General features: G+C 45.3%; 1 long non-coding RNA gene across 4 annotated transcripts; it reads right to left on the reverse strand.

Moving 5' to 3' along the window:
- Positions 1-5967: 5967 nt before the first annotated feature.
- LOC106730743 lies at positions 5968-22402 on the reverse strand. 4 transcript variants are annotated; one of them, XR_004313840.1, is made up of 8 exons: positions 20329-22402; positions 19922-20237; positions 19511-19562; positions 18259-18415; positions 17481-17923; positions 13861-13969; positions 11042-11179; positions 5968-10757 (listed from the first exon to the last, which is right to left on the reverse strand). It is a non-coding gene; the product is annotated as an uncharacterized LOC106730743 (long non-coding RNA). The 4 variants fall into 4 exon arrangements; XR_004313839.1 differs by having other exon boundaries at positions 18259-18506; XR_004313838.1 differs by having other exon boundaries at positions 18259-19562.
- Between the last annotated feature and the right edge of the window lie 208 nt (positions 22403-22610).

Here is a 22610-nt window from a genome sequence, read left to right on the forward strand (position 1 = left end):
AAGGTCACAAAAATTTTCATCTATGTTTTCTTCTAGAAGTTTTAGCTTTTACATTTAGGCCTAGGAACCATTTAATTGACATTGTTTTTTGATTGTTAAGATTTGTGTAGAGCTTAGAGTCAGCTTTCTAAGCACATCTTTATCAGGGGGGAGGGTATAGCTTGATTGATAGAGTGCATGCTTAGCATGCATGGGGTCCTGGGTTCAATCTCCAGTACCTCCATTAAAAACAAAAAATAAGTAAATAAATCTAATTACCTCCCCCCAAACAACAACAACAACAACAACAAAACCAGTAAAACTAAAGTTTTTTAAAAAAACACATCTTTATCTGCTCAACACTGAAGAGGCAGGTGAAGCAGTTTAAGAGTATGGCTATAATGCTTCCTCTCTTAAGACATGGTCCAAAAGTTGTTTTTCCAGAAAATGTCTCACAGCAATGTCATATTTATTACTTCACTCTTTCTCCTTAGCAGCAGGACATCTCTCTTTTTCTTCCCCCAACTCTCTCCCCTTCTTCTAAAGTCTCAAGAAACAGAAAACTCTAGTCTATCTTTCTGTTTCAGAATAACAATGTCAAAACTCAGTAAAGGAACTATTAGTCAATACTTTCCTCCCTTCATCCACTCAACTGGATAACAGCCCCAAGTAGCAAGTCTCTAAAGTAAACCTTACCTTGTCTGTAAAATAATCTTCAACCTGGGAGTTCAAGGAACAGACCACCAATAAGAAGCTGAGGCTTGTGGGGGAGAAGGCGGGGCGAGAGGTCAAGGACTTCTGGTCAACCTCTAGCTATTTCGACTTCGAGTTGTCATGCTACCTGAGCAAGACTTCTCTGTTTAGGGACTTTGAGGAGGGGAGTCAGAGGAAGGGGATGTGATGAGAAGGATCTTGTCCTCTGAATTCATACAGCTCCTGGAAAGACTTGATCTCTAAGCTGGAACAGCAACCAAAGTTTCTGTCTGCTCACAATTCCAATTGCACATTTACCCCGTATTTTTATCTCTCTGACATTCTGGGAAGGATTTGAACAAAAAGGAAATAGATCTTCATTAGGTATATGGAAAACGTTTGCCTCTCACACCTTGTGTCCTTACTGTTTGTTTCACGTACTCACACTCGGAGTCACTCTACCAGCAGGAAGGATACCCCCGTGAGCTTTCAAATCCAACTTACCTACTGGCCAAAATCCAACCCATGACCCTTTCTGTGAATCCAACTCCTCAGGCATTCCCAGTGATCTCTCTTTCACTTAGTCTTTTAAAAAAAAGCACTAAAACCAGAAATGGCCAGGAGGTAGGAGGGATGTTGGGAAGTATATAGAAAAATGAGACCCGACCCATACCTCTCAGGGAGCTGTCAGCCTAGTGGAGGGGTCAGATGCACCAATAGCTTGTTAGAACCCAGTGCCCTGACACCAGAGGGAGAGCTATGGGCGCTCAAAGGCTGGGCGCCCAATGCAGACGGGGCTAGGCCAGAGTGTAGTGTGGAGTCAGGGAAGGCTTTCTGGAAGAGACACTAGCTCTTGTTGAGCTTTGAGATTAACTTGGTATAGAATAATCAATGGGGTGGTTCCGGGCAAATCTGCCAAAAGCACAGGGGCAAAGAGACAGCATGAGAAACCCAGAGAACTGCAGGTCGTTCAGTAGCCCATGGCCACTAATAAGTCGGTGTCCTTCTAACTGGCTTCCTTTCATTTTGTTCAGAGGAAAGCAAGGAGGGCTCTCCAGTGGCAGCACGTGGCTCCTCTTCTCGGTCGTCCCAAGTAAACCAATTCCTTGGCTCCTGACTCCGTTCAACAAAATTCTGCAGTGAGGTCGCGGGACCTCACATAAGGTCCTCTCCTGGAGGAGTTCTGACAGTTCTGTCCTCTGTACCTTAGTATCTAAGGTTACAAAGCCCTAGAGATGGACGCCCTGAGGGCATTGGCTTAAGCCAGCTTCAAGAGGGCTAAAACATAGAATGTAAGCGAGAAGTGGCAAGAAATGTGACAAAGTGGGAAACTGGATTATGAAAGTCTTTGAAAGTAGATGAAGGGAGCCGAAGGAAGCTTAAGCTGTTGCAACATAAACTGAGCCACGTGGATGAAAACGTGCTTATTCCTAATAGCTCGGAGATACAAGCTGGTCCCTCCTGCTGAATTATACGTACATCTTCTGAGGGCAAAACCCTGCCGCATATTTCCTTGGTGTCCTCTATGGTTCTAGTCACATGTTCAAGCACTTAAGAAGTAGTTTTAAAAAAAAATGTTGGTCACTGGGTTCGAATGGGCTACCAAGAGAGGCTGCATAGAATTTTTGAAAGGGACCCCTTGCATTGCATAAAGTCAGATTCTTAAAAGGCAGAGAGGGATATGTTTATCTGGGGTCTGAGCTCCTCCCCAATTCCTCCAGCCTCTTCTAAATGATTGTTTCTCTCAATTTTCCACTCTCTCCCACTAGGAGGCACTGTCATTTCCCTTTGCCCTCTGAGACAGGGCTGTGTCCCAGAATACATAATACAAACATATATACAAAATATACACATAAATGTATACTCCATCTATACTAAAAAACACCTGAAGGTTTAACCTTAGTTGAATGGGAAAATGTTGCCCGGTGTTTTGACCAGTTGGCTCCAGTGTTCAAGACAGAAGCTTCTAGAACATACAACACTCTGACCTCCAATTCTCCCTGAAGGTCTTGTGTCCCCCCAAAAAAACTTTCTGTGAAGCATCTGAATGGTAGATTGATTCTGCAAGCAACAAATGGCAAGCTCAAATATCACAGAATTCTATCTTGGGTAAAGAGGGTTTATTTAGATGGAGTTGGGCTGTCTTTTCCAGTTGAGTTTTATGCAATCCTGGGTCCCTAGGGAGCATCCACGGAAAATTAGTTCAGAGTGTCCTGTCCTCTTGTGTTGTAGCTTTCTGTTTATTTCATAGTGGCTGCAATATAGTGGCACATTTTCTTATGCCAGCAGCTTGAAGCCTTTTAGCAAACTAGAAATATAATGCCCTAGCAAGAAGCCAGAGTGTACTCCAAGCATGTTTTTTTCAAGACCCATGTTTTCCGAATTACCTCTGCCATTGGTGACAGTGAAACTCAAGGAAAGCTATTTAATTTGATCATTATTGTCAACGTGCCAATTAAACAGCGTCTGGGTGTCTCAGGCTGTCCTGGAAAAGATTTGTCAGTTTAGCAGAACTTCTCAAAGCCTGTGACATCAGAGAAGTTCAGGTTATTTCCGAGTCACAAGACAGGACAGCCAAGGCCAAGGACACGGTCAGCCTCATCAGACACACAGCTTCCATCAAAATCAAGTCTTGGGCTGGCCTCCTGCTTAAGCCTCTTTAAGAGAGATGAGCTTTGACAGGTGACTAAGGCAAAAACCAAGACTCTAAGCTACTACATGTGTGTGAGAGGCAGAGTTTTAGGGGGAAATTCAGCTTTTGTTCTTTTGAGCTTTAGTGACAGATCTCCGGTTTTCAAAGGCAAAGTCAACACTGTTCCTTTGATAAACATCTACTGAGTCTGAACTTTTGCCAGGACGGAGGATACAAGCGGAATGAGACTTGGAATGGATGCTTGGACATCACACCTGTGGCAAATGGGCTAAGAGGCCTAGCCAAAAACAAGTCTTCCCCATGTGATGCATTCAAGAGAATAAGTAATAAAAAAAAAAAATGAAATACTACTTTAAAAAGGAAATAAACATCAAAACAAAAAAAATACATTGACTCTGATTTTTGGAAGTGCTATTGTGCTGGAAGAGTCACACATGTATATAGTAACAGAGATGATTACCACCTAGATAATTGCCCCCATGTAATGACAGTATTTTCTCAATCACCGTGAGAACGCGGAAGAAGGAGTTATCCACAGGAGTTTCACTGTTTCCCACAGAGGATTTGTAACACTAATAACAGAGAAAGCCTGGCGGAGTCACCTACCAGGAAGACAGCAATCTTGCTTTAGGCAAATCGTATTCATTTATTTACTCAACTCCCATTGTTGTTAGAATCTTGGGGTACATCAATTAACAAAAGGGAGGAAGATTCCTGTCCTTACATTCCAGCCAAGAAAACAGGCAATGACCAATAAAGCCACTTCCTCTTAAGTAATAGATAGAAATCCAATTGGTTTTTTTGTGGGCGGGGCTACCATAGGGGTATCATGGCTCTTGATCTTGAAGTCTCACTAAAATAATAGAATCCAACAGTATGCTAGAGTGATGAAATTTTGCTTCTAGAAGGCAGGTGCTGTTCCTTACCCCTTGTTGTCCTTACCATAACATCATCCTCTAAATGCAGTAAATGTTCAGTGCATTTGCAAATTGTAGTAAAACCTTCTGCGGCTGGTGGGAGAGCTTTGTTTCATTGGTTTGTCTGTTTGTTTTTTCAGACAGGGTCACGTGGTGCCTTTTAAATGATCACATAGGACTGTTCCATTTATATGGAGCAAGGGTCCCCCCCCTCCCCCCGGTGTACCTTGTTCGTCTACTGAAAAACAAATCTGAATGCTTACTCTAAGCCAGGCACGGTGCTGCACACTGGGGCACCGTGTACCCTGTGTAACTATCACATGTCATCAACCAGGACAGCTGCAGACCACATACAGAGTGTACCTACTACGTGCCAGACTTTGCGCATACAACTCACATGAGCCCGAGCCTCTGGCCAGCCTTTTGCTTTCCAGGACTTCCTCCTTTTCAGGGAAAGGTAGCCTCCCAGCATCTGGGGAGCAAACTGCTCATTTGTTAATATTTGTTTGCAACACCAGGATTTTTCACTCTTAGGAAAGGCTGTTTCTCTGGCTCCGATCTCTGTGCCCCCATACCATTATTTATGATGGAACTGAGAGTCTATTGTATAGAATCAAACTCAATTCCGTTTTGCAATTGTGCAAGAGACCTACCCCGCCCATTTTCTTTCCATTTAAAATGTAAGAGGGGTGTGTGGGAGCAGTTTATTAAGGGGCCCTGGGGCTAAGCCCAGCTCGTTATTTTGCCGTTTCCTTACAGCTTCCTGAGAAGGGTGGGGGAGAGCAGGAAAGGGGAGACGGTCCTTTCCTGAGTGATTGTTTGGCCAATCCACAGAGAGCCCTACTTTCCTACACCCATCGGGGAAGTAGCGTTCAGAGGGTCATCCCACGGGCAGGGCTGGCTGTCAGGCTGTGATGAATGGTCTGATTGGGAGGTAGAACCTGGCCAACAACAGGGAAAGCATGATAGGGGAGGATAATCGTTAGAACTTTTAGACTTTGAGGGTAGAATCCACATCTGTCTTATGTACCCGGGTACCAACACAATCACTAAGTAACTGCCCCATGCTGTTTAAATGATGCTCAATGAATGGCTTGAATGAATGAATGCTGTAATCTTGCTTCCTTCTCCAAACACACTTTATAAAATTTTGTCATCTCAATCCTGTCTCCTCTATAAATCAGGAATTCAGTAAGGTATGTAGTTTTTTTGCTTTGGAATCATTCTGCTTAATCACAAAGCCCCCCAGGGGCTTGGGTTTAAAAAAAAAAAAAAGCACAGATTAGGGAAAGAGAGTGAGATAGGCTTTTTCTAGAGACTTTTAGAACAGGCTAAAGCCCCACTTCCCTAACTATGGCTAGGGAAACTAACTATGGTTAGTTTCAGGCTTCTAAGCCATCCTTCCACCATGCTGAAAGCTCTGGGGGAACAAGGCTCAGCAGAACACAACAACGGTTAAATGCTCCACAGTCTACAGCTCTGGGTTCTATTCCTGGTTCTCCACTGACAACAGGGAAGTCACTTAACCACCCTGCCTTCAATTTCTCATCCACAAAATGAGGATGACAGTAGTACCTATCTCATAAGGTTGCTATGAAGATTAACTTATGCATTATTTGTATAAAGTATTCAACCCACCCCAGGGACATAGTAAACTCTGAATAAATGATGCTTATTATTGTAATTAGCTTGAAGCACAGCACACAGAACATCATAAACATTTTTAATTGCCTGACTGAAGTGAGTTCCAGCTTGGAGGAAGGCGGAACACATTAGAATGAGTTCATCAGAATTCCCTCTGGATCTGCAGTTCAAGCTTTTCTCTTGCCTTGGTCACTTCTCCAAATGAGAACAATTTAGAGCTCTTCACAATAAGGAGAATGGGTATATTTGCAGGGAGAAGTTACAGCTTAGGGAAGCCTTCCGAAGGGCTAGTTTTCAGGGCTCGGTTCATTCTTGGCTAAGTGCCTTGAAGAACTTGAAGGGTGTTGAAGAGTTATTATTCATCCCCACTGAGGGCCGGGTAAGAGGAAATGAAACTCAATGGCAGCCGGAGCACTTCCTGCTAGACAGGAAGAAATTCCTGGAAGCAATTTTGTCTCCTCAGGAGGGCAGGTCTTATCCTTCCAAGGAAAAATATTAATGAATTTATCAAGGTGTAGTTTATATAGAACAAAATGCATTCATTTATGGGATGGAGTTAGATAAGTTTTAACAACAGATACATCATGTAACCACTACGACAATCAAGATATAACACACTTCCATTGCTCCATGAAGTTCCTTCATTCCTTTTTACGGCCCCATGTCTTGGGTCCCAGGCAATCACCGATCTGGCTTCTATCATTTTTTCACCTATTCTGGAATTTCCCATGAAGGAGTCACACAGTTTGCCCTTTTCTGTGTTTGATGAATTTCCCTCATCCATGTCATTGTATATACCTGTTGTTTGTTCTTTTTTTTTTTTTTTTTTTTACTGAATAATATTCTATTGTATGGACACACCACAGCTTCTTTTATCTATCTGTTCACCTGTAGATGAACATGTGGGTTGTTTCCAGGTTGTGATCGTGATGGATAAACTTGCATTTGTGTACAAGGCTTTGTGTATATGTTTTCCAAAATGGCTCTACCATTTTACATGCCCACCAGCAGCATATCTAGTTTCTCCATGTCCTCACCAACAGTTGGCATTTTTGGTAGGTAGGAGAATAGCCTGTCAAAGAAGGATTTTTTTACTGAGGTTGAGGAGCGAGGTTCTGTGTGGCCTAACTCCTCCTTCCCCTGCCCGTGGCTACTCTGTCGCTCCAGGAGGGGACCAAAGTGGATTCAGGCCATCCTGAGTTTCTTCTGGTGCCACAAAAGCTCACTTCAGTATCTGAAGCAGAGTAAGGGCTGTGCACCAGCAGAGGGACCCAGGAAATCCCTCAGACCCTACAGAGCAGCTTTGCACACAGTGAGCCCAGGGAGACCTGGCCTCCCCACCTAGCAAGTGGGACCTTAGGCCCAGGGAGACCTGGCCTCCCCACCTAGCAAGTGGGACCTTAGGCAGAGGGTGGGCAGTGCCCTTTCTGAACTGCAGTTTCAGAGTCTGCCCCTGATGTCTAGACCCTCACTGTTTACAGCTTTAATCCTGAACTGTTCATCCCTTCCCTCTTGCCTCCCTATTGCCAGTTCATATCTGTCCCTCCAACCTCAGCTCTCCCTAAGTCCTAAAGCACCTACGCTCAATCATTTGCTTCTCTCCACATGTTTTAAGCCCTAATACTAGGCTCCCTTCAGCTATCAAGCTCTTTCAATAATACTAACATTTGCTGAGCATTTACTAGGCTAAGTGATGCAATATGTCATTTAAATCTCCTAATGACCCCGTGAGGTAGCTAATGTTATTGGCTCCATTTTACCAGAACATAAAGCTCGAAAGATTAAATATCTTGGTTAAGATCAACTTGCTGGTAGTGGTGGAACTGAGACTGGTACCCAGTTATCTCTGCCTCTAGAGTGGTAATGCCTTTCCCAACAGGAGCTCTCTAGTAATTAGTAATCTCCTCCCGCCAGGTATCTCAGGATTCAAACAAGGAAGGGGAACCACTCTGTACTATAGACAAAGGGGTTATTATAAAAGTTAGATCTCACATGATTACGGGAGGAACAGAGAAAGTGAAGGCCCAGGTGGGGAGTTAAGGATCAGAGATACAGCCAATCACTTAGCTAAGCGTGTCCTACAGCTGAAGAGAAACCACAAAGGGAAGCTCGTGGGAGGTCCATGGGACACTGACCTGCCACTGCCAAGGGTCTGGTGCTGGGCCTGGACCCCGGAGCTGCTGCTGGTCAGCAGGGTCAGGATTGGAAGAAGAGCAGAATGTGGAGCTAGTGACAGCACGGACAAACTGGAATCTACCAATCTGTCTCTATCTGTCACATTGAATCACGATGACCTTCAGAGGTCTTCATCCTGCTTCACTTCGGCCTTCTAAGTCTCATGCAAATTTCTCTTTTGGGCAACTCTAACCCAGAACCATATAGAGAGAGTTCTGTGAAACATGCTTCTGGGTTAACCAAGTTGACTTGTGCAAACCATCCCATGTGGCAAATCCTGCAAACCTCTTCCCATGTACCACCCTCAACAGCAACAAGGTGTACCACCCGCTGGGGAGCCCAGACGGTGCCCAGGAGTCTTCAGGCGCTAAACGTGCTCATGCAGTTCCATCTTGCACTGCCTTCCGCTGTAATTCAGAGATAGTACGTGACTAATATTCACTTACTGCTTTTTTCCTATGGCAGAAGAGCGGGGCTTATCATTTCAGCTTGGCCATTAGTTTAGAATGTAAAAAAAAAAGAACAAGTTAATAGAAAAAAAAAAACTCATTACAGACAGGTGAGGTGATGAATTTTTCAAAGATTGGAGCATCGATGACAATTAGTGCTGGGTCCGGATTCCATTTAAAACAAAAGGAAGTAAAGTTTAAGAAAAACCCTTCAGTAGTTGTACGCCAAGGATCCCAGCAAAGACAAAACAGCCCGAGAGCACAGGATGAGTCATTGAATTTGTTTGCCAAGGCTTCTCCAGCTAGTAAAGGCTGTATTTCTTGTATTTTCTTGCAGGGAGAATTCCTGTTTGCAGCTTACTGATAGCAGTCACCACGCCCGTAGGTTCATATCAGCTGCTCACCATCCAAATCAGCACGGACAAATGAGAGTAACCACGGGGCAAAATTATTTTCAGCTGATTTACAAACCCCTAAAGCTCCCAACTCTCATGCCTGCCTCACTGTATCTACAGTCCTTGCACCGAATCCACTCTCCCCTGCCTCAACTCAACATATACCTTTTATTCATTTCATTGTCATCAGGCTAAGAAATTCTCCCCAGCAAGAATGCTAATTTTTCTCCAACATGCAAACTCCCATGTATATATTAGAGGAGAAAAGCAGACTTTCACGAGTGTGTGTGTGTGTGTGTGTGTGTGTGTGTGTGTGTTTGCACGTGCGCGTGTGGACACCTAGGGCAGCACAGAGGCAGGTACCCTGAGATGAGCAGGTCAGCTCCCCACCCTGGAGCACCATTCATTCACTCATTACACAGTTATCTCCCCAGCATCTGGACCAGGCCCAGTGCTAGGTGATGGGGAGACCATGGAGAATAAAAGAGATGACTCACATCTTTCTGGACAATGCCATTTTAAAATACTCTGTCATATTCTCTGTGAAATCTAATTTGGCCTATTAGAACTTTACCAGAGACGGTGCGTTTGGAAAATAGTGTGACATATTTATTCCTCTCTATTCTTCACATTTCACACGCCCTCACCTCCACCCTGTTACAGTCCTTATCTGGCTTCAATAGATCAGTCTGTCAGTAGATTAGAGAGCAGGGGGCCTGTGCGTCATTGTCTATTTCCTTAAAATTCTTTGTCATTGACTTTTGGAAAGACGAGACGGAGGACAGCCCTACCCCCAGTGGCAAAAACTACGAAAACATCAGTCACAGTGTCTTACCGCCTGTAACCAGGTGATAAATCTCTCGTGTCTTTTTCACAGGCTCAGGTTGTAGGCTTCCTTGGGCCACCATCCATTAAAAACACATCCCAAAACAACAGAGATGGTGGATTCATGTGGGACAGAGGCTCTCGAAGACCAGCAATTTCTCTGAATCAGAGTGGCCACCACAGTGTTCCGTTTTCACAGAGACATTCCCAAACTGCGAAGACTCTGCCGCGATGGCTGCTGAAGTTGGGTCTTGCCCAGGGTTCTAGCAGATAGTCGGGGTGAATCTTCGATTAGTCCTGTTTTCCAGCCTCAGCAGAATTCTCAGTACAGCGGGGCCATCAATGTTGCTCCACAGCGAAGTGAAGTGGCTCTTCCAAACCTTCTCCATCCTCCTCACAGTGGTGAACCCTCAGCTTTGCCTTCACATCCTGCTTCACAGAAGACACGGAGAAGTCGCCAGATGAAGATTCCTTCCGCGTCTTGCCTGTCTCATGCCTGCCCTTTTCCTCTCCTTCCTATTGTGACAGAAGAGGCATCCACTCCTCCTGTCTGAGGCGGACGCTGCGCCCAGTCCTGCCCCTCTGGTCTGCTCAGGGACCGCACGTTGGTCAGCATCCTTTCTGCTGGCTTCTTTCCACTAGTTTTTTCACAAACTCTAATTTCTCTCCCATTTATTAAAAAAAAAAAAAAAAAAAAAAAAAAAAAAACCTCTATCATGCATAATCCTCCAGCTACTGCCTTCTCTCTCTTCTCCTGTTCATAGACACACTTCTCGAACATGCATCTCTGTTTGCAGTATTTACATTCTCAGTTCCTAGTTCAGTCTAACCCACTGTCGTTTGGCTTCTGCTTCTGCGGCCGCTACTCCCCCGGAACTGTTCTGGGAAGGTCTGTGTTAATCACGCAGAGGTGCAAACCATCCGCCCTTCCTCCGGCACCAGCTGCCCTTCAAACCTGCTCTCGGGGGCTAGTTCTTCTACAGCTTTCGGATGAATCTAGACGAGGTCCATGGCTCTTCTGAATGATCTTAAATAATAAGAAACCCTCTGGTCACTCTAAGTTTCACCAACAGCATCATTTCCAATATTCAAATGTCCAGCTTCTATTTAGGGTTGCATCTTCCCCCCTCCCCGGGCTCTGGGCAGCTCCAGGCGGGAAGCCCGGCTGAGGAGGGGACCGCGCTTGGCTTCCCTCGGCTCTGCTGACTGCCCCGCCCTCTCTAGTCCCACCCCCAGACTTGGCGGCTGCAGGTTCTGGTCCCCAGAAGACTGGAGTAAGGAAACAGGGAAGAGGTAGGACTCAGGAAAGACCTCACTCGGCCAGCAGTGATGAACTACCATCACTTTTCTCTGGGTACAGCAGGTACGTATTTCACTCTGACTCTCTGTCGAGGCACTTTGTGGATCCTTTGACGTCTTCATTGCAGGAATCTCTCTCCTGCCGTTGCCCTAAATGGACAAAAACATCCTTTAGCTGGTCACTTAGGAGCCCCACCTCCTCTCGCCTCCAAGAGGCTGCCCTAGGGTGGGGTTAAAGGAACCCAGCAGGCTCTCTCCTGTGGCCCACACGTGGTTCAGGGAATCACCCATTAATCCTTGGCCGTGACAAATCCCAGGAGTGCAAACTGTCAAACACAGCCACCTCGTTTGGCTCTGCCCACAGACCAGGATCCTCCCGACCACAGCTTTCTGCCTTTAGATGCCTCAGGCCTGTGACAGAGTCCTCTGTGCCAGACAAGCCACAGAGGACACATACCAAGTTTTCCAGGTGGTTCCATTGAAGTTCCTCTCACTTGATTTGAATAAAATAAGGGAAAGTATCTCCTTTTCTCCCTCCACTCCCCCCGTGACTTGTGGTACAAAGATGACTCTTGAAAAACACGACCCCTCTCTCTCAGCCTCTTTGAACACCTTGTATAGCGTGATCAACTAATAGTCTGAAAAAGATTCTGACACCTCCTTTGCAAGCTCCCTGTAGGTATTTAGTACCTCACTATGAAAAAATGGCAGTCCCATTTTAACAATCCCTTGCAACCATATCTCAGCCTTTATCTTATTCCACCTGTAATCAGCCCTTATTTCCTGAAATGTAGAGTGAAAAGCAGAAACAAAGTGGGAAAACAGAAATTTCAGAGCACATGCGTAGATGTCTGTGACTGGCTGTGGCCAAGTTCTGGGACAGGGGAGACGAAGTCATCTTAGGGTGACCTTCTGTCGGAAGTGCTGCTCGGTTGCTTTTTACTGTGACTCAGACTCATTTCTTGGGTCCCCTGCGACCAGCTCCTCCTCCAAAGTGACATGTCAGGGCATGGTGAGGGTGGCAGGAGACGAGGCCCACAGGTGGGCTCTGTCAGGCTGGGCTAGATTAGCCACATAAGGAGTTTCAACTTTGTCCCGCAGGACCCGGGGAGCCTGGGGAGGTTTTTAAGCAGAGGAGCATTATAATCTGATCTGTGTGTGAATGTAGATGTGATGTCCTTATGTGTTCTTTACTAAGCTTGGGTACTTTTTCCCTTGGACTTTTGCTGTGGGGACTACAACAATCCCAATGGGCAGTTTTGCCCCCGCTTTGTGTTAGCTGCCTGGGGCTGCCATAGCAAAATACCACAGGCTGGGTGACTTCAGCCGCAGAAAGGTATTTTCTCATAGTTTTAGAGACTGGAAGTTCAAGATCAGGGTGCCAATATGGTTGGATCCTGGTGAAGCCTCCCTCCCTGGCTCGTAGATGGCTACCTTCTCGCTGTGACCTCGTGTGACCCGTGCTTGCTGTGCGCACGCAGGGAGAGAGAGCTCTGGTTTCTCTTCCCCTTCTTATAAGGACACTAATTCTACCAGGTCAAGGCCCTACCTTTGTGGCCTCATTTACTTCTGTAAAGACCCTCCAAATACAGTCACACTGTGGGTAAGGGCTTCGAATATGAATTTGGAGGGGAGACAAACATCATCTATAACAACACCCAAAAGATCTTTTAAAATAATTGAGAATATCCAGATCTTAAAATATTCTAGGGGCTTAAATGCAGCGGAGCCCCATGACATCAATCAGGGTGCAGTAATTCATCAGCAGATAAATGTAAGAGCTATTTTAGTCCAGCTGTTGGCCAGCTTTGATTCTCTTCTTTAACCTGTCCAGAATATCAGTTTAGCCCAGTTAAATTTGTGCTATTTGGATTTCCCTAGGAATTCTTACTCTCCTAAATCTGGCTCTGTGGGCTTATCAGGCCCTGAGTTCAAGTTCTGGCTTCCCCAGTGATCCCTATGGATCCAGCTTCCTTGCCATCCCTGCGCCTCAAACATCTGAAATTGCATCAGAAGCTTCTGTGCTGGTGCGCGTCTATGGAATCTACGAAACCACAAGCCGGCTGCCCGACTCCAATGGAAGCAACAGTTGCTCAGGAGTCACTGTGCCCTGGTTGTGGCATGTCACCTTGGAGGAGGAGCTGGCCTCAGAGGATCTCAGAAATGAGTCTGAGTCAAAGTAGAAAACAACCAACCAGCATTTCCAACAAAACATCGCTTTAAGGTAGAAATTAAGTCAGCAAGGATGAACAATGTATTTTATAGATATTTTTACTTCTGTTTTGCTAGTATATGCTAATGGCTTTTCTTCCTTCCTTTCTTCCCCCTCCCTCCTTCCTCCCTCTGTCTTTCTTTGCTTGCTTGCTTTTTCTTTCTTTCTTTCTCTTTCTCTCTCTCTTTTAAAAAAAGAATAGTTTCAGTGGATTTTAAAAAGTGAGGCATGATCTCTGCAATTTAAATAGCAAAACACTGGCTATGAATCACTACATACACTTGATCCATAATAAAGTCTAAAGTTAGTTCCCCTGCCATTATTCGTACAATCTATAGAAAACACTAAATCACCAAAGTGAGGCCATCTCAATTTAAAAATACAATTAAAAACTAGTCATATCCGATAAATAATCTACATTATTCTCCGTTACACCTTTTCTCCATAACCAGCCTTAAGTATGATATCTGATTTTTTTTTCTATGTTCTCCCAACCACTGTGTGGGTTCAGCCATGGACACTTTTTTCAGTTTTTTTTTTTTCTTATTATAAAAGCACACATTTTTATGGAAAGACATTTGAAAAATTCAGATAAGCATAAAGAATAAAATAAACTTACCTATGAACAGAAGTAACCATAGCAAGGAGCGGGGCGGAGGCAGGGGATCGCTCAGTGGTACCGTGCGTGCCTAGCGTTCACGGGGTCCTGGGTTCAATCCCCAGTCCCTCTGTTAAAAGTAAATAAATAAACCTAATTACCTCCCCTCCAGCAAAGGAAAAAAAAAAAAGAAAAGAACCATAGTGAACATTTTGCAGCCTTGTTTTTGGTTTGTACATTTAACACTCACTCACCACTCATTCATTCATTCACTTGTTTTTCCAACAATGATTTTCTAACCTCTGTCAAGGAGCTCACCTCTAGTGGGAAACTGGACAGACAATAAAATATCAGGGAGCAAGGGGTTCTCTCATGAAGAGAAAACAGAGTGACATGATAGCAAGTAATATTTAAGTTAAAACCTGAATGACAAGAGAAAGCCCTTGGAAGATCTAAGGCAAAAAATCACTGCAGGCAGAAGGAACAGCTCGTGCAGAGCCTTAAAAACACACATGCCCTTTAACCAGCAACTCCACCTGAGACTGAGCATTCGCTCACAAAGATACGTATGAGATGGCTGCACTGTTGTTTACAATAGCGTAACTTTTTTTAACTTCTAAATTTTTAGCACTGGTGTTCGCCATAATATTTCACTCTCATCCCCATCAAAGATAAAATAATATAAGCAGAACAATACCTAACTCTTCAGTGAACACCAGCAATAAAGGTGTAAAGAAGATATTTAGGAAGCATAGAGGGGCACTGAATTCTGTCCTGGTTTGTCTGGCGGGGGGGTCAGGGACCACTTCCATGAATGCTGCCACTCAAGTGGGTGTCTCTTGAGATGACCTGTTTATCCACCACTCCACAAATGTCAGAAGGGCGGCCTTATTTCTGCCCCTGTAGCGCTGAAAGGATCCTTCCCCATTTTTTAACAAAGCCAGACCTCAGTTTCCTCATAAGTAGACTGGTCTTAAATGCCAGTTTATCCAGGGTTGTTCCAGCTGCACCTCTTGTCCCCACGTAATTAACAGTGAGCCCTTCCGTTCTCAGAAGTGCCCCAGCTTGGGAGATAAATGACAAGGCACCCTGCTTTCCTCTCCTTCCCAGCCTTAATCAGTCAAACTTCAGTCAAATGAAACTTTATGGAGGAATTGAGTTTTAAAGGCTGATAATAATAATTATCAGCAACTTCATATATTCCCTTGCTCAGTCCTCTGTTTTTTGCCCTTGGGGCAATCTCTTCTCTTAGCTATTTCTCATGTTGACCACCATTTTTCTAAATAAATATGCTACTTCTTGTTTTTATCATTTCATATCCTCTATTGACTTCTGTTAAGCAATGAATCATTTCCCCCTAAAGTTTATTTTTTGAAGTCCCAGCTCTCTATGTGGCTATATTTGGAGATAGAATCTTTATGCAATAATTAAGGTTAAATGAGGTCATAAGGGTGGTGCCTGATCTGACAGGATTAGTGCCCTTCCAGGATGCGGAAGAGACACTTGAGTGCTCTCTCAGAGCACGCACAGAGGACAGGCCACATGAGACCACAGTGACAAGGTGACTGTCCTCAACCAAGGAACCAAATTGGCCCACACCTTGATCTGAGACTTTCCAGCCCCCAGAACTGTGAGGAATAAATGTCTGTGCTTAAGCCAGCCAGTCCATGGTGTTTTGCTGTGGCAGCCTGAGCTGACTCAGCTTCCTATTGTAAGGAAGAGACTTTAGCTTCTTTCTACAACCTCCCTCCACACACACACACACTCACACGGACATTCACACACACCTCACATACACACTCACACACACTGCTCATACACACGTACACTCACACACCCTTCACACACTCACACACCCACACACACCCTCATCTTCTTCTAATAGGGAAGTATGAAGCCTAAGGATGCTGCTAAATGTCTTACGATGCACATAGTGGCCTGACAACAAAGAACAGTCCATCCAAGATACCAGTAGTGCTGCTATAAGAAGCCTTGATCTGCGCCAATCAGCCTACAGCATTCTGGCAACTGTCACTGAGCCAGGGGTGGACATGTGACCTGCTCTGGCCCACTCAGACTAAAGGAGAGGCCTCTGGGCAGAAGTTACTTTCATTCATTTCTCTCCTGCTGGGTGTGAACGAGGAGCACCTAGCCTGATCTCCGGGGGCAGCCATCTGGTTACCGTGAGAGTAACCACCCTTCCAATGGCGCCAAGGCTGAGGACGGCAGAGTGGAAGGGCTGGAACAACCCCTGTCCTTAGTGGCATTACTGAGCAGCACTGAACCATCTCCCGCCTGGATCCCAAGCCCTATCTCCAGACTGTTATGTGAGGCAATACACTCATACTGTTGAAGCCTGCGTGAGTGAGCATTGCCTCTTTTAGGAGCTAAGTGTGTCATACCCAACACATTTTGCTAATTGCAGGCCCTATCTTGGAAAAGTTGGCAAAGTCTCTTTCACGGGGTCAGATTCCTCATCCGAAATGGACACTTCACCCTTCTTGCTGAACTTTGTCTTTGGAGGAGTTTCGGAGACACCTTCTCCAGCTTGTTCCCCTGTCTGAGCAAACGTACACTAAGTAGAGACTTTGTGGGGTCAGTCAACAAGCAGTCAGAGTCCAATGCCATGTGCCAGGGGAGAGTGAGGGGAAGGCCAAAGAGGGAAACTGCGGTCTAGGTAGAAACACGGAACACTGTCTACAGGGAGAAAACAGAGAGCAGTGGGTTGTGGCACTCTGAGGATGCTCTGTTTATCGGAATTTAGAAAACGGGAAGGAGGAGAGGGAGTGACGTGGAGGAGGTGGGCTGGGAAGCGAAGGCCATTCCCACACACCCCAGGTGGCCTCGGATGCTGCTGATGCACCCAGGGAACTGCAAAACGTGATGATGAAATGTTGTTCCACTGGAACATTCCATCACTGAAACTAAAGGAGCTGGTAACCTGAACTGGCTGGTACCCATATTACCCATGGACTCTGATGGTGGTCATTTTCATGGTCTATTCCGGGAGCCACAATCTTGTTCTTTTCCAAGTTCCTGTGTAAGGCAGCACAGACGGGTCCACCTCTAACATTAACAGGCACATCTGTGCGCAGGGGAGCGGAAAGAGGAGACAGAAGAGGACTTCAGATGAAGTCCGAGGATGCCGCAAGCAACACGTGTTGGATGACTTTCGTAAACCTCTATACCACATTAGGGAGTATTCTGGAGTCTGTATGGACAGGCATTGTTTTGTTTCATTTCTGGAAAATAAATTGCTAGTTTAGTTTCCGAGCCCTGGAAGATGAGTCATTTCAGCATAATCTGCCAAAAATAAGAGGTGTTTTTATGACGCCCAGTACTTCATGATCACAACATTATCTGTGCTTTCCCACATGATCTCAGTGAATGGCAATTCCTCTCATCTGTGATTGGACTTTAAGTGTGTAGTAAGCACACCCTCCCTCCGTGGGGCTACCTTCCTTCAGAGCTCTCCGACATGCACAGAAAAAGCCCCCCAAAACAGACACAAGCTTGCAATATTCTGTTTCCCAGATCCCTAGACAACAGAGCAAGAAAGCTGCAGTCAGAAGCGGGATGGTAATTGGGTTTTGGAGGCTCTGAAAAATCCAAGTGACACCATATGTGCCCACCAACATTACCTGACTCTTAACTTCCCTCTGAAAGGCTGGCGGACAGTTTGTGGACTCTTCCTCCTACTGACACGTTTGGCAAGACTCCACAGAGTTTCCTGTTTTTGCCTTTTCCCTGCTCACCCAAATTAGATTTGATCTGATAATTCTTTGTGGTGGTGTCCGAGAAGGGTGGGCTCTGCTAACACCCATATGATCCAAGCCTCTCCCACTGAGTCTTGCCTGTGGCCGGGGGCTCATGCACACTTGTTTTGCAGTCGGTTCCTGTATTGCCACATCAGGCTGTTTCCCTGAGACCAAAGAGAAACTGACCTCCGGAAGACGCCTCTTGCAGCAGAGTCTCACCTGCGGTTAGCTCCCCGGGGCAAGTTATTTAGCATCAACCCAATGGCTGGAGAGGCAGATACATTGCAGTATTTTTCCAACTGCAGATCAAGACTCATTAGAGGACCCTGCACAAATTTAATGGAGTACAATTAGCATTTTAAAAATGCAATGGAGTAGAAAAGAACTGAGGAGAGAAGGGGAAACATTCCAGTGCCTTGCGTGTGACAAGGACAAGTATTATTTGGTGAAACTGTCATTTCAGTCATTTAAATTCAGCAATACGAATGCGCACAGTATGTCTTGATGTAAAAGGCGTTTCTTACAGCGGGGTTGCAATCAAAATGATTTGAAAGCTACTGAAATGTAAAGTTGAAGTTTGATTTCATAATCTCCAAACCTCGTGGGGAAGTGACGAGTCTATTGTTTATTTAGGCAATCGGAGAGAAATGCTTTTAGTTACCCGCTGCAGGAACCCAGTGACTCCAAGAACCTCCATCTCTCTTAGGAAGTCCGCTGCTAGATGCTATGCAGGAAAACACGCGTGCTACAGCCACCCTGTCCCGCTTCTGTTGCTTCCACAGTCTTAGCAGAGCCCTCAAGAGGAGCAGGCGTCAGAACTGGTGAGGAAAACCGGAAGGTCAGAGCAGATTCTGCATCTCTCCAGCGACATCCACTGAAAAACATTCGCTGTACCATCTGCCTGCAAGACTGAAAACAGGCAACTATCATACAATAGACCTGGAGCAGAGCTGCCCCGGCAAAGCGGGGAGCAGAAACCTCATCCACTACCTGGACATCATTTTTCTTCATGCTTCACATGGTTTCTTATTGTGGTGAAATGTACACAGCATAAAATGTACCATTTTAACCATTTTGAGTTGTACCGTTCAGCGGCATTAAGTACGTTTGCATTGTTGTGCGACTGTCACCCACCATCCATCTCCAGAACTTTTCCATCCTCTCAAACAGAAACTCTGTACCCATCAAACAACAATTTCTCATTCTCCCCTTCCTCCAGCCCCTGGCAACCATCATTCTACTTTCTGTCTTTACAGATTTGACCACTCCAGGGACTTCATACAAGTGAAAATTATATTTGTTCTTTTGAGATTGGTTTATTTCACTTTGCATGTTTTCAAGGTTCGTCCTTCTCATAGTGTATGTCAGACTTTCCTTCCTTTTTAAGGCTTAATAATATTCCATTGTATGTATACATTCAGATGTTATTTTAAATATATGTAAATATTTATGTTTCACCCCTGGCATTTTCTGTATAATGCCCATTTTGGACCAGCAGCAGAGGGAATAAGGCTACAAAGCTATTGTCCATAAAAGATCTGGAGACGGTGGATCAAAAATCCTATAGCCAAAACTATCTGGTGGCTAACTTCTCTGGCTCTCTTTTGCTGACTCTGGAAGTTTTAAAAGGTTAGAAATTTTTTTTTTTAAGTAATGCCAAACTGCAAAACCTATTGATCTGTTTCCTTTGGTCCTTACCCCCAGAAATAGGACCCAGCTTCCCTTGGAAGCAAGCTGACTCCTCTCTCTCAGGGCTGCATTTTACCATCTGTTAGTGGGAAACAGAAGGGAATGTGCCTGTTTCTCAATTATTTTGTTTCCCTCATTCAAAAGCCCCCATTTGCATTAATCTAATCTAAGTGCGATTTCTAGAGCAGACATTGTGCTACGTGCCACTCCCCTCTTTTCCTTACTTGTCCAGGTTCTGGATGGTCTGGCTGCTCAGAGAGACTGTGGATAGGACATCTGTACAGAACAGGAATTGTTAGAAATGAGACTGGAGCAGAAACAGGGCAATGAGTCCTCATGCCTATGTATCTGATGTCACTATACTCAATGATTCAGTGACAAACTTGGGTGTAGGAAGTGGTTTGGGTGGGAGATGTAGACAAGGTAGGACCCCTCCCGGGGGTGTCTGTGGGGGTCTAAGCTGTGGCTGTAGTTAGTGAGCCAGTCCAGCCCTGATCACTACTTACCAATGCTAACATACTAACATCATTGAACTCCTATGATGGGGCAGGCCATCTTAAATGCTCTAAGTGCATTCTCTCATTTAATCCTCAGCCATAACCCTATGACCCATTCTATTATGATCCCCATTTTACCAGTGAGGACCAGTTGAGCAGTTTGTATGAAGCCATACAGCTAATAAAAGGTAGAGCTGGGATTCCATCTGAGGTGGGAGGGGCCGGAGCCTTCGCTCTTCCACACTCTTCCGTACTGCTCTCATTTAATCCTTCAACTCAGAAGCCCAGCTTGTGGTCGGGCACAGTCTTGCAGAGGCCTCGGAAGGGTCTTATTGGACCAGTATCTCCGGAGAGTTACTACAGATGCTGCAAGCATGCAGCAAGACTCAGAAGAAACACTGCAGGTCTCTTTCTTCGTCGTCTCATCCGCAGGGCATTATCCAGTAGGTGTAGCCTGAAGAGAGCCATTCCCACATTAGAAGCGTCACAATTACTTTTTCTTTTTCTTTTTTTTTTTTTTAAGATTGTAAGAAACATTTTATTACCTGTCCTGTTAACACTTCGCTGGCCACATCACAGAATAGGTATCTCCTGCTTTCACAGAAAGAACACTGTAGAGAACACAGTTAGCAACTGGTTTCCGAAAAACATTTGCTTACAAATCTTGTTAAACGCTTCACTACGTGCATCACAGGAGGGTATCGCTCCATCAAAATTACTTCTTAAAACCCATCAATTAACACTGGCTTTTTGACTACTTACTAGATGGCCAGCGTTATGCTGAATACTGTAATGGATGTGAAGAAACGTGACATGATCATCATTCTTTGTTCAAAGCAGCCCCTGACCCATACAGGGTAACATAAAAGTAAGGGTTTAGTTTTCCAACCTGTAGTGGATGGTCCATTCAGGGGAATCTCTATACATTAACTTTTAATACATGATGGCAGCACATTTGCTCCACAAGTCACCACTCATCTTTGTCTCCAGAGCAGAGATTCAATCACGTCCCACTTCTTCCGTACTGTGTATTTCTTCTCAGTCAGTTTTTTTTAAGAACTAAAATATTCCTTTAAAGATTTCTTTCATTTCTTTGCCTTACATGGTGGGGAAACCAAGGGCCAGATGAGGCTCAAAGCAAAATATATTCACTGCACACAAAAATAAAAACAGCCCCACTTAGAACTAATCAGCACTGGAGAGGAAAGCAAGGTCAACACAAACGTTTCCTCCATTTCCAGCATGAGAGGGCTTCCTCCCAGCATTCCAGTCATGCTCATTTCTGCTCCCTTTCTGGTTCGTTTCACGTGACTTCCCCTGGGTCTTATTTGGGTTGTTGGAATCAGAAATGACAGCCAGTGAACCCACTTAAATCTAAGTCAAGCATTGCATGAACCCTGCTGTTCTTAGAGCCCCTGGACTCCTTTTGGAAGAGGGAATGGAGCACACATTTCACTAGGAGGAGACCTAGAACCTCCTTCTTTTGAAAAATTTTAGTGTCAGCTGAGAGGTGCTGAAGGATACTTGGCAGCTCCGAACGGCCGGAGGAGTACACCACGCCCTGCAGCCTGAATCCAGCTATATGCTTGGAAGCGTGTTTACCCCATGGCCTGGGCTATATTCCAGTCTAGGTGATCCCTGAGAACAGTGTTTCTATAATGGATGTCCAGCATCCATCAAAACCCGCACAGACTCGGGTGCTTGTGAAAAGGGCAGATTCTGGAAATCCACTGAAAGCTTAATGACTCCTAAACTTGGAGTTGACTTGCTTTAACATTCTCAGGCTGCCTTTCCCTTTCCCTTAATCTGTCAGCCACTGAAAAAGAACAGAGGGACTTCAGCCAGCTCGGACTTGAGAACAATTTCGGGCAACAGAGCATCCCTTCCAGCAGGCAAGACTGATGGCTAGGGAAGGGCCAAGAGGAAGCAATGATCAGTGGCCTTTAGCTATAAAAAAAAGCCTCGGGCAAGTGCCAGAGCTAGAAGCAAAGTCAGGCTCAAAAAAAAAAAAAAAAACAACAACAACAACAACAAAAAAAACCCAAAAACAAAAAACACAGCCTGATTATATCTTTGCCCAGACATTTACTAGTTTTTCATTCTCAGACTTAATGGGAAAATCAGATTTCATCTTCCCACCCTCAACACCCACTTCGATATCCATTCCCCTTCCAGCATCTCTTGTCCAACCTGTACTTTACCCAAAGTAATCAAATGGAAAGTTTAGCCCAGGAAGAGAAGGGATGGGGAGCTGCTGGGGACCAGTTGGTTGCCATGGGAACTCCGCCGGCTGCAGGGTCTGAATGGTTTTCTGTTTGCTGACGTCCAGTTCTCTAGGGCAGGCCCTGGCATCAGCAGGGGCCTCGGCACCGCATCCTGTGTGTCCCGTTTCCGGCATCCGGCCCGGTGGCATCCGCCCCACCAAGTCTCCTGGTAGCAGACTGGGTGTCCGGGGCTGAATGCTTCCTCCTGACCTCTTGTCCTGCTGCCGCTGCCCTCCCCAGCTGGGAAGTGAAGGGAAGCAGAGGGTGTTTCCCAACTCTTTGAAGAGAGAGTCCTTGTTTTCGCTTGCATTTTATTCTTTCTTCCCTTGTCATCCAAACACGGAGCATTGGCCAGTTGCCTGTCTCCCTGCTGGCCAGCTGTCCTTGTCAGTCTCGGTTCTGAATTCCTACTTATCTCACAGGGACTGCAGAGTTTGTTTTTGTCCAGCTCGGTACACTGGGTGAGCTGCTGTCTCTAGTTTGCTGTCTGAAATTTTGCCTCCAGCCACTGATGAGAAAGGCTCAAACAATGACCATTCAAATGATTCCTGGAGATGACCGAT

Source organism: Camelus ferus, chromosome 21, assembly GCF_009834535.1.
Source record: "Camelus ferus isolate YT-003-E chromosome 21, BCGSAC_Cfer_1.0, whole genome shotgun sequence".
Classification (NCBI taxonomy): Eukaryota; Metazoa; Chordata; class Mammalia; order Artiodactyla; family Camelidae; genus Camelus; species Camelus ferus.